Source organism: Etheostoma spectabile, chromosome 6 (assembly GCF_008692095.1).
Source record: "Etheostoma spectabile isolate EspeVRDwgs_2016 chromosome 6, UIUC_Espe_1.0, whole genome shotgun sequence".
Classification (NCBI taxonomy): Eukaryota; Metazoa; Chordata; class Actinopteri; order Perciformes; family Percidae; genus Etheostoma; species Etheostoma spectabile.
Window position 1 is genome coordinate 14,513,009 of NC_045738.1, and position 14,255 is coordinate 14,527,263.

Genomic DNA, 14,255 nt, shown 5'->3' on the forward strand with positions numbered 1-14,255 from the left:
ATATATATATATATATATAAATCCCCTCTCTTTCTCTCCCCCGTTCCTGTCTATCCACTGTCACTATCAAAATAAAGGGAAAAGAACCAAAAAATTAAGTTGAGAAAAAAAAATCACAAATCGCAAATTTAAAATTCTAGGATTTACTTGTAAAAGTGCAGTGTTGAAATAAATAAATGCATTGCAAACTGGTTTAAAGAAAGATTCTTCAGTTTTTTTTATCTCTACAATTGACAAACTACTGTTCAATAACAATCTTAATTTGTTGAGGCATCCATATTAACTGCAGCCATATTTAGCAGTAACCAACAACTGCTAGAAAGTAATGTCTGCTACAAAGTCACAAAAAGCTTATCATTTTTTTGCATAATAACATCTCAATTCCAATAATGCAACAATAAAAAGGCATGTTTTAGAATTAGAATGGCATTATGTATGTAAAGAGAAAGGGGGAACAGTCTCTACTTTCTTGGTTGAAGATTATTACTTCAAAAAGTGTGCACCTGTGCAACATACTTCCTGTCAACCAATCATACAGACTAGTATTCTTTTAACCAATTGCCCAGGCAGACTGACTTGTTCAGATTTTCAAGTGATAGAGCTGACCTCTTCTTCTGCAGAATGTTGCCTGCCAAAGAGAACAGTCTCTCACATGCCACTGTTGAACAAGTGTAGCCAAGCAACTTTTTGCAATATGGGCCAGCTTACCAAATGCACCTGCCTTTGACAACCTTGTCCAGTGTTCTCCAATAAGTGCAATAAAACTCCCTTTTGCCAACTGCCTCACTTTCGTAGCTTTTTCAGCGCCGTACAGTTCATGTATTCTCCCAACAATAGTTCCCCTCAAAGCTTGCTTGTATGATGGGTCGCCTGTGGCGATCTGAATGACGTCTTGAAGCCTTCATTATGTTGAGCGCTAGCATCGTTGCTAACATGAGCACAAATTTCTTTCTCCCAAAGATGGTACTTCAAACTTGCTGTGCTTTGTTGGAATGACAGTTTATCACTGCAATAGGTGCACATAACTTTGGATTTATCTATACTTCTATCAGGAAGCTTTTTATAACAAAACTTGCCGTTCAGCAGAGCGGGCTCCATCACCTCTTTCATTGTTTAGTCGCATTTGCAAAGACACACGTATCACACAAAGCGTAACCATCCGCGCTGAGATATCTGGAAGAGGTTGGGATAAAATGATTACTTTAAAATTAATTACTTTAAAATTAAGGTGTTAATTGTTTTAGATTAATCGCATTAATCGCATCTTAATATATATATATATATATATATATATATATATATACATACACACACACACACACACACACTTACTGTACATGTTTTGTACCTCATATTTTGTTTTTTAAGTTACACCACCCCTGCCAAAGAAGCTCACCCACTTTCTGTCTCCCTTTTCAAATACACTTCAAACACTAATTCCATCGCACACTCCCTCCCAAACATACAAACACACAAGTGTAGGAACACACTGCTACTCAAGTCCCACACTTCCTGCCAGTGTTCTCCCCTCCATTCTCAATAAAGCAGGTGATGAGAGTGTCGAGGTCTAATTAGTTTATGCAGACGTATGAAGCTGGTGGGACAGGCAGCATTGTTATTATTTCTCTGCCAGCCCACAGCAGACACACACACACACACACAACAGTGACACTTAAAACGTCGCCTGCCGCATCCCCAACCACGCTCATCGAAGGTGGTTGAGGGGGGTGAATTGGTGGGGCGGGTGAGGGTGGATGAGAAAAGGGGTGTCAGAATGAGGAGAGCCAGTGTGCGAGCCTGAGAAGAGAGGGAGAGAAGCGGCACTTGATATATTCGTAATGTCCCTTAATATTTTCATTTTGATGTAATTTGTGGCCCCGGTTTTTTAAATATCCGCTCTGTAATAATGTTTAATTTCAAGGGTCAGTCTGCCAAGGAGTATATTAAAGCTGATAAAACTCATTTTCCACAGGCCCAATATCGCGCCCAGATCAGGTTAGGAGGCCAGCCTCCCTGAATATTTCATCTTTTATCATGCCGATAATGGGAAGATGACAGAGGCGCATTATTACAATGAGAGAATTGCTCATTTTCCTGACGGGGAGGGCTGCCTGGCTGCCTGCTTTCCTGACTGCCTGCATCAATGACTGGCTGTGGCTGCTGAAAGCCGAGGGCTCCACAGAGTGTTTGTCGTAATAAAAGAAATTCTTCCCTGGGAGAGGAGAGGTGACTAGCGGAGAGGAGAAGAGGTGCAGGGAGGGGATGGAGGTAGAGAGAATGAGAGAGAGGTGGGAAAGAAAGTGAGAGAGAAAAGCAACTTTCTTCAACCACCACACTTATTTGATTGCGATGAATAATAAATGTGTGGGCTTGCAGTTGGGGGGTGGGTGGGGTGAGCAATGGAGCAATAGCAGTGTGTGTGTGTGTGTGGGTGTGTGTGTGTACTGGTGGTGTAGGGGGCTAGGTGATAATCATAGATTTGAAGAGGGTCCCAATTCCGAATTAACCCATTTAATTGAGCCATTAGGAAAGAACAAAGCTGGGGCTATGAGGCGAAACAGGGTTGCAGAGTGTGTGTGTGTGTGTGTGTTGGGGGGGGGCTTCCAACCCATCAACAGTCTTGGGAATGGAACCTGCCTCGCAAGCAAATGACTGGACCATTTCTGGCGCCAGAGCAGCTTAATAAATGGACCCAATCAAGGCTGTTCTCGGGACCACCTGTGTCCCGTACAGGTCAGAACCATTAGACCCACATTAGAGGGCCATGATAGACGCAGGCGCCACTCCAGCCACCCCAATAATGAGGATAATAAGAGTAGCATAATGGCATATTTATGGGCTGGCTAGGAAAAGAAGAGACTGGCTGCAGTATTTTGGGTTATTTAGAATAGCAGAGAAGGAACGAGAACTCTGATTCAGAGACAGGTGACTGTGTGGGACTGTATAGCTTTAAGCAATGTACAATATCACAGCCTGCAATTTCAATTAGCACCATGATTACAGGACCTAATCCTTTATATATTAAGCCTGTAATAAAATAAGCAGCAAACGAGTAAACGAGGAGTGATCAGAATAAAAATTACTCACAAGAGACCTAGTTATGATACATTTCCATTTCGACTGGCTGTGCTTTGTAAAAGATCCATCACACACCAGGTGGGCCTATCTTGGCATTTCATATGTTAATCTGTAATCTTCCTCTTCATTCAACTCTTCTACTACAGGCACCACATTGAAGGAATTTTCTCCTTTTCTGTCTTTCTCTAATCTTGACACTTCTCACTGCGCCACAGGCACTGTTTGCAAGAATGAATGCTGGGAACTCAGGACTTTCTAACCAATTAGTCATTTACATATCCTGGTCGACCGCAAAAACACAAGTCATTTAAAGTAAACTTTGTGTAGTCTTTGCTTTAGAGAGTGCTTATCAAATGAGCTTTGTCTCCAAATTAGCAAAAATATGTGTGTGTGGTGGAGGGCGAGAGCCCACCAACACTTGAAGCTATAGCAGCTGGGCAGGCATCATCTGTGCAACAAACCTGCTCCCTGTCTGTGTGGAAACTGCAATGAAATAAAGTAACAAATAAAGTTAAGTTTGTACTTTCCGTTTTGGTTGCCCACTTGCAATCTCTCCCTAGTTCTCTTTGTCAATTGCCATCCTAAATATCGTCTTCATTAACGTGCACACATCTGACCTCTCAAGTGTTGTTGCAGTTCATTTTTACTGCTCACAGAGAGCAACATGCTCGGGCACAGGTGTGCCTACATCAGCACTGTTAGGTATCATCGCCACTGTGAGAGGCAGAGCTACTTTGGTCTCTGTCCTGTACCTGTGCTCGTCCAGGCAAGAAGATCCTGCATCCATCACTGGGGGCATATCCTCCTCCTCCTCCTGCAGCACACCTAGCACCACTGAATTATTTGCTGAACAACAGATACTTTTGTGTCTTACCATGCATTTGTATCATTCAATTCAAAACGAACACTAGATGTGGTGTGTGAGTGCGTTTACACGATCAGCTTGTATGCTGATCTGAGAGGACTAATACAGGAGATTTAAGTTGGTCCGGCTTTTTTCCCCACAACGTTCAGTCCTCCTGGTTTAAAGAGGGCACTAGCAGGCGTGGGATAGGTAATATGCACTTTAGAGTAATGAATTATGTATTATGTTGAACTGAAAATAGAGGAGTCATCCTGATGATGATGACCTGGCAAATGCATGGTTTCTAGGGGTGGAGGGGGGGGCTTTGAGGAAATAACATCTTTGCAAGCAACAGCTTGTCAGTGATATCAAACCAGCGTCTTAGATCTTGTAGAAAAGCCTTCAAAGAAAGGACGACCTATCCCAAGCACAACCCATCCATCCTTAACCACCCTTCAAAAAGGTGCCAGACACTTTGGGTGCATCCCTGTGGAGAGGAAAAGGAAGTGATGAGTACCCCAAAGGGCAACAGAGGTCACCGCTGACCAGCGTGACTGCCAATGACCCCAGGGAAGGGTGGGATGGAGTCAATGTGTCTGGACCCCACCCTAATCATTAAAATTAAAAATTAAAAAAATCTGTCACTGTGTCGGGAGGGGTAAGTGGGCGGTGGCGAGCTGGGCTGGGGGTTAGGGGGAGTGGGTGATGGTGGGTACCAGACTGGGGCACCTCGGGGGACTTTTTTCGGAGGAAAAGCCATGCACCATGTCTCCTGCTACCAACCGTAGTTCCCTCATTTGATTGTGATCCATGAATAATGCATGGCGGATGGGACTGAAGGAGGGGGAAGGATGGAGGGGTGGGGAGGGGGGGAGGGGGGGGGGACCTCAACCTTAAAGGGGCCCTGCCACAGTGGGAGTCATTACCGATGAACAACCACACTGATGAGCCACACAGAGAGAGAGAGAGAGTGATAGGAGAAAGAGGGAGAGAGATGTGGAATGAGTAGAGCAGAAAAACAAACAGACAAAAAAAAACAGGATGCCCATGAAACCAGGCTTCTCAAGCATTTCAAGCATGCCGCTTATTGAGTGTTTTTCCCTCTGTTTTCATCACTCTGTAGATGGTTTGTTGTTGTTTTCATCTGTTGATTCATCTATTCATAATTCTAATCGGGAAAATACCCAACATATTTTTCCTGTTTGTTTGTATTTGTTGCTTAGCTTTGTTGTAATAAGTTGTATCTGTATACAGGCCAGTGGTGAACAGAAGGAGTAAATGTACGGTAAAAACTTTAAATACTGTGGTGCAACTGACATACCTACAATCTAAGGCAAGGCACCAACTACATGACAGAGCTAGGGATTTTAATAACATATCAATGACTGACTCAACAGCTTTAAGATTATGATCAATAATACATGGACCAGCAATGTGCACATTTGGCATATTATTTTTCATACACAGGACATCACTACCAACCACGTAGATGTTTAAAATGGCTGAAATGACGCCCAATTTTCCTACAGCTGGAATATCAACTTAAAAACTCCATGAACAACTGTGATCAGTGTTGCTTTCCATTAGGGGTGTAACGGTTCATGTAATGAAATTACGTGCAAATTTACTAATGTAATGCAGAACTACTGTTTGATACGCGGGTTCTTCAGGGACACCTACCGTAATTCCTCAAATAAAAGCCGGGGCTTTTATTTACCTGAATCGCACAAGTACCCGGCTTTTATTTGAAGCAGGCCTTCATTAGAAGCAGGCCTTTATTTCTAATTCCATCTGATTAATAAGTATAATTGTTTTAAATAAACCATTTTAACTGAAAAGCCTTGTAAATGTACCGGGTATTTATTTCAAATACAAGTACTACAGTACTGCTGGTAGATTACGATAAGAGCATACAGTAGTAAGTAGGAAGTTGCTGTTTTGCAGTACACCAGCATCTGATTAACATTACAGACGGTAGCTAACTAGTTAGCTTCATTTCTAGCTCCAGGCTAACTTTTTTCCTCCCACCTCCAGCTAGCTAGCCGTGCTCTGCTCCTGTCAGCTCATCTCCTCAGCTCATCCTTCTGTTTCTTCCAGTCTCGGATTCTCCTGGGGTCAATGTAGAACTGTCTTGCAGATTTTTCAACAGAGTTTTCCCCCACCTACTTTAAAACTCTTTTCGTTTTGTTGTTGAAAGGTCCGTCAATGGCACACAGACAGTTAAAGAAATGAACCAACATATCCCGTTGTTCTGGACGGAGACACTTTGGGTGCAGAGAAGCACTTATCCGTTGATGGCTGAGCGTTACTGCGCAGCCTCCAATTGAGCTTGACAACGTAGATGTGACGTGAGCAACCTGTCTGAAAGTTGTAAATCTTCTAGTAGCTGTGCCAAGAAAAATCTCAATCACTTCTTAATCTTGCAGAGACGGAGAGTGTAGGTACATGTAAGGAGATAACATAGGCACAGGCTAATTTTTCTAACTGAAATACTAGTTAACCTTACTAATTAAATATAAACAGCTAATGTAAGTCGAAACTGTCTGCAAGCTTCTCCTGACAATACGCTGATTTGTCGACTTTGCGACAGCAAGCTGCTTGGTTATGACACAGTCGTTAACCTATTTTTACAAAAACATCTGCTACAGAGCTACAACGTGAGATACATTACCTTGTATCTCACGTTATAGCTCTTTTTGGAGATTTTTATACATTGATGTTTCTTTAGAAATAAACAATGGACAAATAGAGTTTTTGAACGCTTCAGATGTAAAGCTATTCACTGTCAAAGTGACGTCAATATGAATGGCAGTCAATGGCATGCCAACAGTGAATGATGGCTTTGTACCATTAAAATGGCGCCATGGTAGCTATGCTTAGAGAGGAGAGGCTTTGCACCTTGATAGCACCAGAGTGACACACACACAGCCGCACTGACTATAATATCGGTATAATACTATACCGTAACCCAGAAAAACAAAGCTTGAATATATTGTTGAATCTGTCAAATTAAAATTATAGAAATGTACGTTACGATAAACCTGAATGCACATTATATGAAAGGCATTTAAGAGATTATCCACATAATTTTTTCCCTGGCCTCAATTTAAGGCCGGCCTTTATTTGTCCGTGTTGAACACGCCCCCGCCCACTATCACATTACCTTTTGATTGACTACCGGTCTTTATTTGAGGAATTAAAAGCTTGGTGAGCCGTATGTAGCAGAGCTCCGCGTAGGCATGCAGTTTTAGTGAGTTAGAGATAGTAGATTCAGAAGTCAGAGAAGTGTTGCCAACTTAGCAACTTTGACGCTAGATTTAGCGACTTTTCAGACCCGCTTAGCAAGTTTTGTTTTTTAAGCAACTAGCGACATATCTGGAGACTTTCTGTAGAAAAGACACCAGTATTTTCCAGCGAAGCACGCAAGGTATTTCTCTCTTGTGGCTGCCAAAAAAAGTCTTCTGTTCTGTGACTGAGGAGCAGCCCCTCCCCTCTCGGCTCTCTCCTATCTCCTCACTGCGCAGGCAGGTAGAAGGGGAAGGGGGACAGGGTGCGGGGCTGGTGTAGGTACGAGAGACCGCGGGACGCAACTGGAGAAATACGCCGCTAAGCTGGCAAGGCCCTGGGCAATATATACTATATAATAATGTATTAGCTTTAGCCATGCAGGGAGCAGCTTTCTGTGGTGAAAAATGGCCGGGAGACGCGATAATTAGCATTAATCAGGTAATTTAGTTTGTCTTTGCAGAGAACAGAGATGCTGTATTTTCAGTTTTATAGCTGATTGTCTTATTTTTTTTTACAAGTTACAGATGGAGTCTGGAGATGATGTGGGGTACTTATTGTTTACTCTTCCAATCTTACTTTACACACTTCAGGCTGTTGCAGCTAGCTCAGGGGAGAGACTGTATGACACTAGGTAGCAGGCCTACAGTCTGAAACATAAATAAAAACAATTGCCTCCTCCATTTTTGTTTTGCTTTTCCCTCCATTCTACCAAACACGTACCGAACCGTGATGTCTGAACCGAGGTATGAACCAAACCGTAACTTCTGTGTACCCTTCAACTCCTACTTTCCATAGTCAGGTACTGCAAGGTAAAAGTGTCATACCTTCATGACATGTTGGAGCTTTGAGGTTCCCTCAAGCCGCAGCAAGTGCCTGTTGCCTGCTGCTCCTTATCTAACCAGTTCACCGTGGTGGCTGCTTCTTACTTTACTATTCCTTCCTTGCAAACTTGATCTGCCAGATTTTCCCAACAAGGATTTACAGTGAGCTTACTGTGTACGGTAATGTAAGTTGTCACCCACCTAATGTCTAGTGGGTCTTTGGCCTGATACAGAGATACCATGACAGGAAGAAAGAATGTCACATGATGACTAGTGACTGGGCTTAGTAAACCAAAGAATTGATTAAAAAAGGCTTGATCGATTTGTATATCATTTTGTTTACATATTCTGAGTTACCAAGTGATGAAAAGATAATGACAATATTTTAGAACTGAAATAATTAGAACATTAAATCAGTTAGTCAATTGAAAGAAAATAAATTTGTTAAACTTTGATAAGTAATTAGTCCTTTAGGTCTCTAAGTTCAGCAAAAATGTCTGATAATCCAGCTTCTCCCAATGTGAGGACATAAAGCTTTTATCCATTTTATAAGATTGTAAATTAAAAAAGGGTAGGGTTTGAACTATCCAAAAGCAGTTTGAAGACATTAGCTTGAGCTCCAAAAACTGTCTTCAAAAGGTTCTGACATTGTGTAGTGTAATCAATAAATCAAAAAAATGGACTTATCTATAATGAAAATTATTGTTAGTTGCAGCCTTATAACCTTTATAAACATAATTAATCTATATGAACTAAATACACTGATGCGCGCGCACGCGCACACACACCACACAACACACACACACACACACACACACACACACACACACACACACACACACCACACACCACACACACACACACACACACACACACACACACACACACACACACACACACACACACACACACACACACACCACACACCCACACACTAACACACACTAACACACACTAACACACACACACTAACACACACACAGATAAACTTTTAAAAAAGGGAGGCTCATACCGGTAAATCCATAGAAACACAATTTATTTCCGCATATGCAAGTTGGTGGAGCAGGAGGTGGGTGGGAAAGGGAAATGAGCATGGCCATCAAGCAGTATTGCTGCTGCTAGCAATGTGCGTGTCTGTGCAGGTGCATATGTTATCTTCTGTGTGTGTGTGTGTGTGTGTGTGCGCTTGAGAGCCATTCCTGCGGCAACAGCTAAGGCGCTGTAGCAGGACTAGGTGTTATCACTCATTCTGATTCCGTATTACAGCATGACGGATGGGGCCCCGCGGGCCGGTGAGCGTCGCCGCGTGCTTATTACCGCAGCTCTTAAGTGGGAGTTGATTTAGCTTAAATAGGTTGTTTCATAAGGAGAAGACACCAGCGCTGTCACCACTGCTCTGCTCCTCGCTACAGCAAACTGCCACTCTAATTGAATAATGCCTCCTCTACATAGCTATTAGGGTGCTTAGGTACATAGTGTGCCCCAATAATTGCTTATACAACCTGGCTAATTTGGCCTTCACCCCCTGCACACACGCACACTTACACACACAACACTCCTCTTCCCAATGTGTGATATTCATGTTCCTAATATAAAACACAGTATTGTGTGTGCTCTATATGGGTGAGTATTTTACAGTATTCAATGTTTGAAGATCATCACTACTGCTCCGGTGTGTTACCAAACAAAAAACAAATAGGGCTTTATTTGAGTCATAAATTAAGAATGTGATACTACACATCTAATTTGATATTTCTTAAACACAAATCCAATGGAATCCCTGGATTCTGAATGCTATAAAAGTGCAAATAGACCTACACTATAAAGGATTAGTGTTTTATTACCATATCATAGGGAGATATTTGAGCATGCATGTTCCAATAATACGAGTGTCATGGTGTTTTAGCGTGGAGGTGGTTACGATGGGAGGAGGTTCAGATAAAGGCATTTCGATTAACGAAACGTTCATCCGTTACCCTGTCTCTGTTGGCTTTAAGAGATTATTGCTGATGCAACGGTGCAGCAGCATGTGAATTGTGCGCTGCTGTGGAGTGGAACCTGTGCCAACTCTCTGTAAGTGAACAAGGCGTCATGGATTCCTGCCAGCAACAACATACTCCCAGGGAAGCCGAAGTTGGCCGTCAATCATGAGCCCTCAAATGGAAATGCACCCATTTCTCACTAGCTCCCCACTTCACTATGTTTCTCAGACAGACTTACGGATTTTCATACACATGCAAACACAGACACAAAGGGGCACTAAAATTGAAAAAATTAAAAGGTAAGTACTTTCAGGGGGAGTCTGATCAGCTCCCAGAATGTCTTGATTAATCTGGAGCAGCTGCACTAAATCTAACTGTGATTTCAGGACCTCATGAACAGCATGGGAATTTTACCAGCTTAGCCCTAGGTCAGAAATGATCAGGTTAGAATATAATTTTACTTACTGGACAGAATTTAAAATATATGGAGTGTACCAGACATGCTTTACAAGTACTTGAAACCATCTTCTGTAAGTCCCAGTGAATTGCATCATTAAAACTCTGAGTTAAATGTGTATTGTATCTATATACTGGGCAGAAATATATGTATACCTTTCTGGTTGCATTAGTCATTTTTCAACAAAAACTCTTTATTCTCAAGTGTCCTTTCTTTTATTCTGAATTACCATTCCCACTATAGAGTAACCAACTACTCTGCTACTAATAGCAATGGCCAAACACAAAAACAAGTATGACAGAGTATGATAAATTTTGTTTTACTTTTTTAAATAATAAACATTTCTGTTCTTTGTCTAATATGGACCTATCATAAGCCAGCCTGATTTAATTGAAAACATATCTCATAATTTCCAGCAAAAGCAACGGATTCATTGTCCAGTTGTTGCAATCATTAAACCCTTTTAAGGTATGCTGTTAAAACGGATTAAGCCTAATTTAGTTATATTTCTATACAATACTTTCAATGCCTAACTGCACATTCCTTTTGTTGGGTTTTTAAAGGAACACGTCAACTTATTGGGACTTTAGCTTATTCACCGTTACACCCAGAGTTAGACAAGTTGATACATACACTTCTCATCTCTGTGTGTGCTCCAACTCTGTCTGACACCCCTAGCATTAGCTTAGCCTAGCAAAGATCCTGCAGGTAACTGGTTCCAACTAGCTACAGCTCCCAATGAGTGACAAAATAACACCAACATGTTCCTATTTACATGTTGTGATTTGTATAGTCACAGGGTGAAAAAATAGCAAGGTCACATGAGACACAGCCATATTCTAACCGCATGCTAACTGGGAGCTATATTCTCAGAAAGGCGAAGCAGTGCTACTTGGGCAGAGTGATTACATAGAAAGTTAACTTCCGTCAACAAAGCCAATGTGAATAGCTAGTAGCGAATAACACTGGTGATCATGGCTTACTTTGAGGACTTTTCAGAGGATTTTTACTTAGTATCAAACCAAGATCTAGAAAATATATTTTTGAGCCAGAATACACAGACGAGGAGTTACAAATTTTGGAAGCTGATAAATAAAATGCTGAACAGACTGAGGTCGAGGGGAGAACCAGAACAAACACGGACTGGTGGCGTATATGTGGAATCCAATTCATTAGCGAGGTAAAGGCTACAGTCATGAGCGTTAGCACTAGTATCGCTCATTTTATTTTATTTTGGGGTGAAAAAGTGCATTTGTGACAGCACAGTAACATTACAGGGGATAAATGTAGCCCAAAAAAACACTCCAATAGTAGTGACCACCTTAGTCACGTAATAGTGTTACTAACGTTACCACTGTTACAGTCCTGTTAGTCCTCTGAAAACATAACGGAACACAGCTGCACGGGATCCACTTTGTACTATTGATGGGATGGCCGTATTCTTCAGCACATGGTTCATGGTCCGTGTGGCTAATTCCATTTTTTCATAATAATAATCCTCAGTGAAATGTTCTGAGCAAACGCGATGGTTCTTGAAGGTGGCTACAGGTGTATTTACCCAGAGCAAGTATAGCCATAGATTCAGTGGTCAGCATTTTTGGTTGGAATTCTATAAAACATCATGGTGTCACCTGGTCTCCCCTGTTAGACGTCGCTGTGAACGGCGATGATTGTAAACAATACCCAACCCTAGTTGGTAACCACTGAAACATTAAGAAAACATTACATTTTGTAAAATTGGGAATGTTAATCAAAAATGCATGAATTTGTAAATTGATTGAAGGAAATGTAATACTTAAATCAACAATTCGAATGGTAGGTATCAATTCAATTACGAATCCAGATTCATTCATTTACAAAAATACAGAGAATACATTTGTACAAAGTATGTGCACACGTGCCCACACATACACCCTATGGGTGCTTTGGTGTGCCACCCCGCTCTCTTTCCCATGCGTGCTTGCTGTGCCCTCTGGTTGGCGGTGATTGATGATGGCCATGGCGAGGCAGATCATTTGGGTGGCCCCATCTACACAGGACGTAAATCAAATCAGCTTCGCTAATGATTCTCAGACGCTCATCTGGCAGCCGTGGCCAGAACCCTATTGGGTCTTGCATGGAGGGACAAAAGAAACATCAATACGTCCCAGAATGATTTTTATTTGACCATCCGTTTTAGGGATTGATGTCCCTTTTCTTAAAGATTTCTAGGTAAAAATAGAGGCACTTCTGTCTGGGAAAAAATCAAGATCTCATCATCTGGGCTGCATCACAAGTGTGAAATTGCATGGTGTGGTATGGGGGCAGGTGTGTGAAGCTCTATGCATATGCATCTATTTAGATGTGATGCAAGGTGATGCAATGTAGCTGAATAGGGAAACTATTGTTTCATTGGAATATCAGCTCTGCCAGGTAGAGAATCTCAAACACGACAAAACAATCACACAGGTAGTAAAGAGAATGGAAACTCCAAAATAGATAAATCCAGCCTCCAGACCATCCACACGGTCTGTGGATCCAATCCTGTTGCTTGCTGTGATGTGATGGATAACCCTGGCAGGTGAGACGACCTCGGCCCTCAGGCCTCCAGGGGTGACCCATTACAACTTTTCATTAAAAACGTCTGTCTGATGCACCGCCTTGATTTGTCCATAATTTATGATACCATTACAAGCTAATTAGTGCCAGGATCCCTCTGCCCTGCTCGGCATACCAGGCCCTTGGCAGTTAAGAGAGGGCACACACTGCTGGCTTCAGCTGCACAAGTACTAGTAAAGGCTACTCTGACCAGTCTGGGTGTGATTTTCCTTTTAAACTGTGGTTATAAGGGTTCTTAAATACAGTACACTGGCACGTCAGAATCATACTAGTAGATCTCACGACTGTTTTATCATGATATTTTTATTTGTGCATAAATGTTCTAAAAAGGGTATTTTTTTCCTATTTAAAACACATTATATGTTAACAGTCGCAATTTAGAAGATCATTTCAGTATGTATCTACAGAAGCAATCTGTTTTGAATTATATTCATTTTATTTTGGTGCTTGCACAGAGCAAAACTGTGGATGAAGGATGATTTAAAACTGATTTTCTGTTGGGTTTTAAGTTTCTGTCTCTGCAGGTGCTGCTCTTTGGTAGCCATCACTGCCCATCTCAGTTTATTCTAAACAAACAACTGCTGCTGCCGTTGTAAATTTGGCAGAACGTAAAAGCTTTTTTTCTTGTGACAGGTTGAATCAGTTTTAAATAATTTCATAGAAGTGTACTTCCTAACTTTCCTTAAATAACTCAATTTAAATCTGGATTCCTCTGTCTTTACAGTCATTTGACAAAAGCAGAGGCCTTGTAAAAATTGTTAAATATGCATCATCTGCATACAGAACAAATGTTTAACAGTAGCCTAGCAGAGCAGAGACTGAGAGTGACTGTCCTCAGCAGCTTGTCTATAACATTGGGGGGGGGGGGGGTCTCATCAAAGCCAGTGCACCCATGCATGAAAGTCAATCCACTGCTTGTGTGTGTTTTATTTATTCATTAGTGACACGCGGCTTGAAAAGGAAGAAGAAAAAAAGACAAGAAAGTTCCATTCAAATAGGCATGGCATCCCTGGAGCGGCATTGTAAGAGAGAGAAACTAAGAGAAATAAAGCGTGTGTGTGTGTGTGTGTGTGTGTGTGTGTGTGTGTGTGTGTGTGTGTGTGTTTGTGTGTGTGTGTGTGTGTGTGTGTGTGTGTGTATAAAACAGGGTGCTAAAGGAGAGGGAGATGAAGGAAGAGTGGGATGAC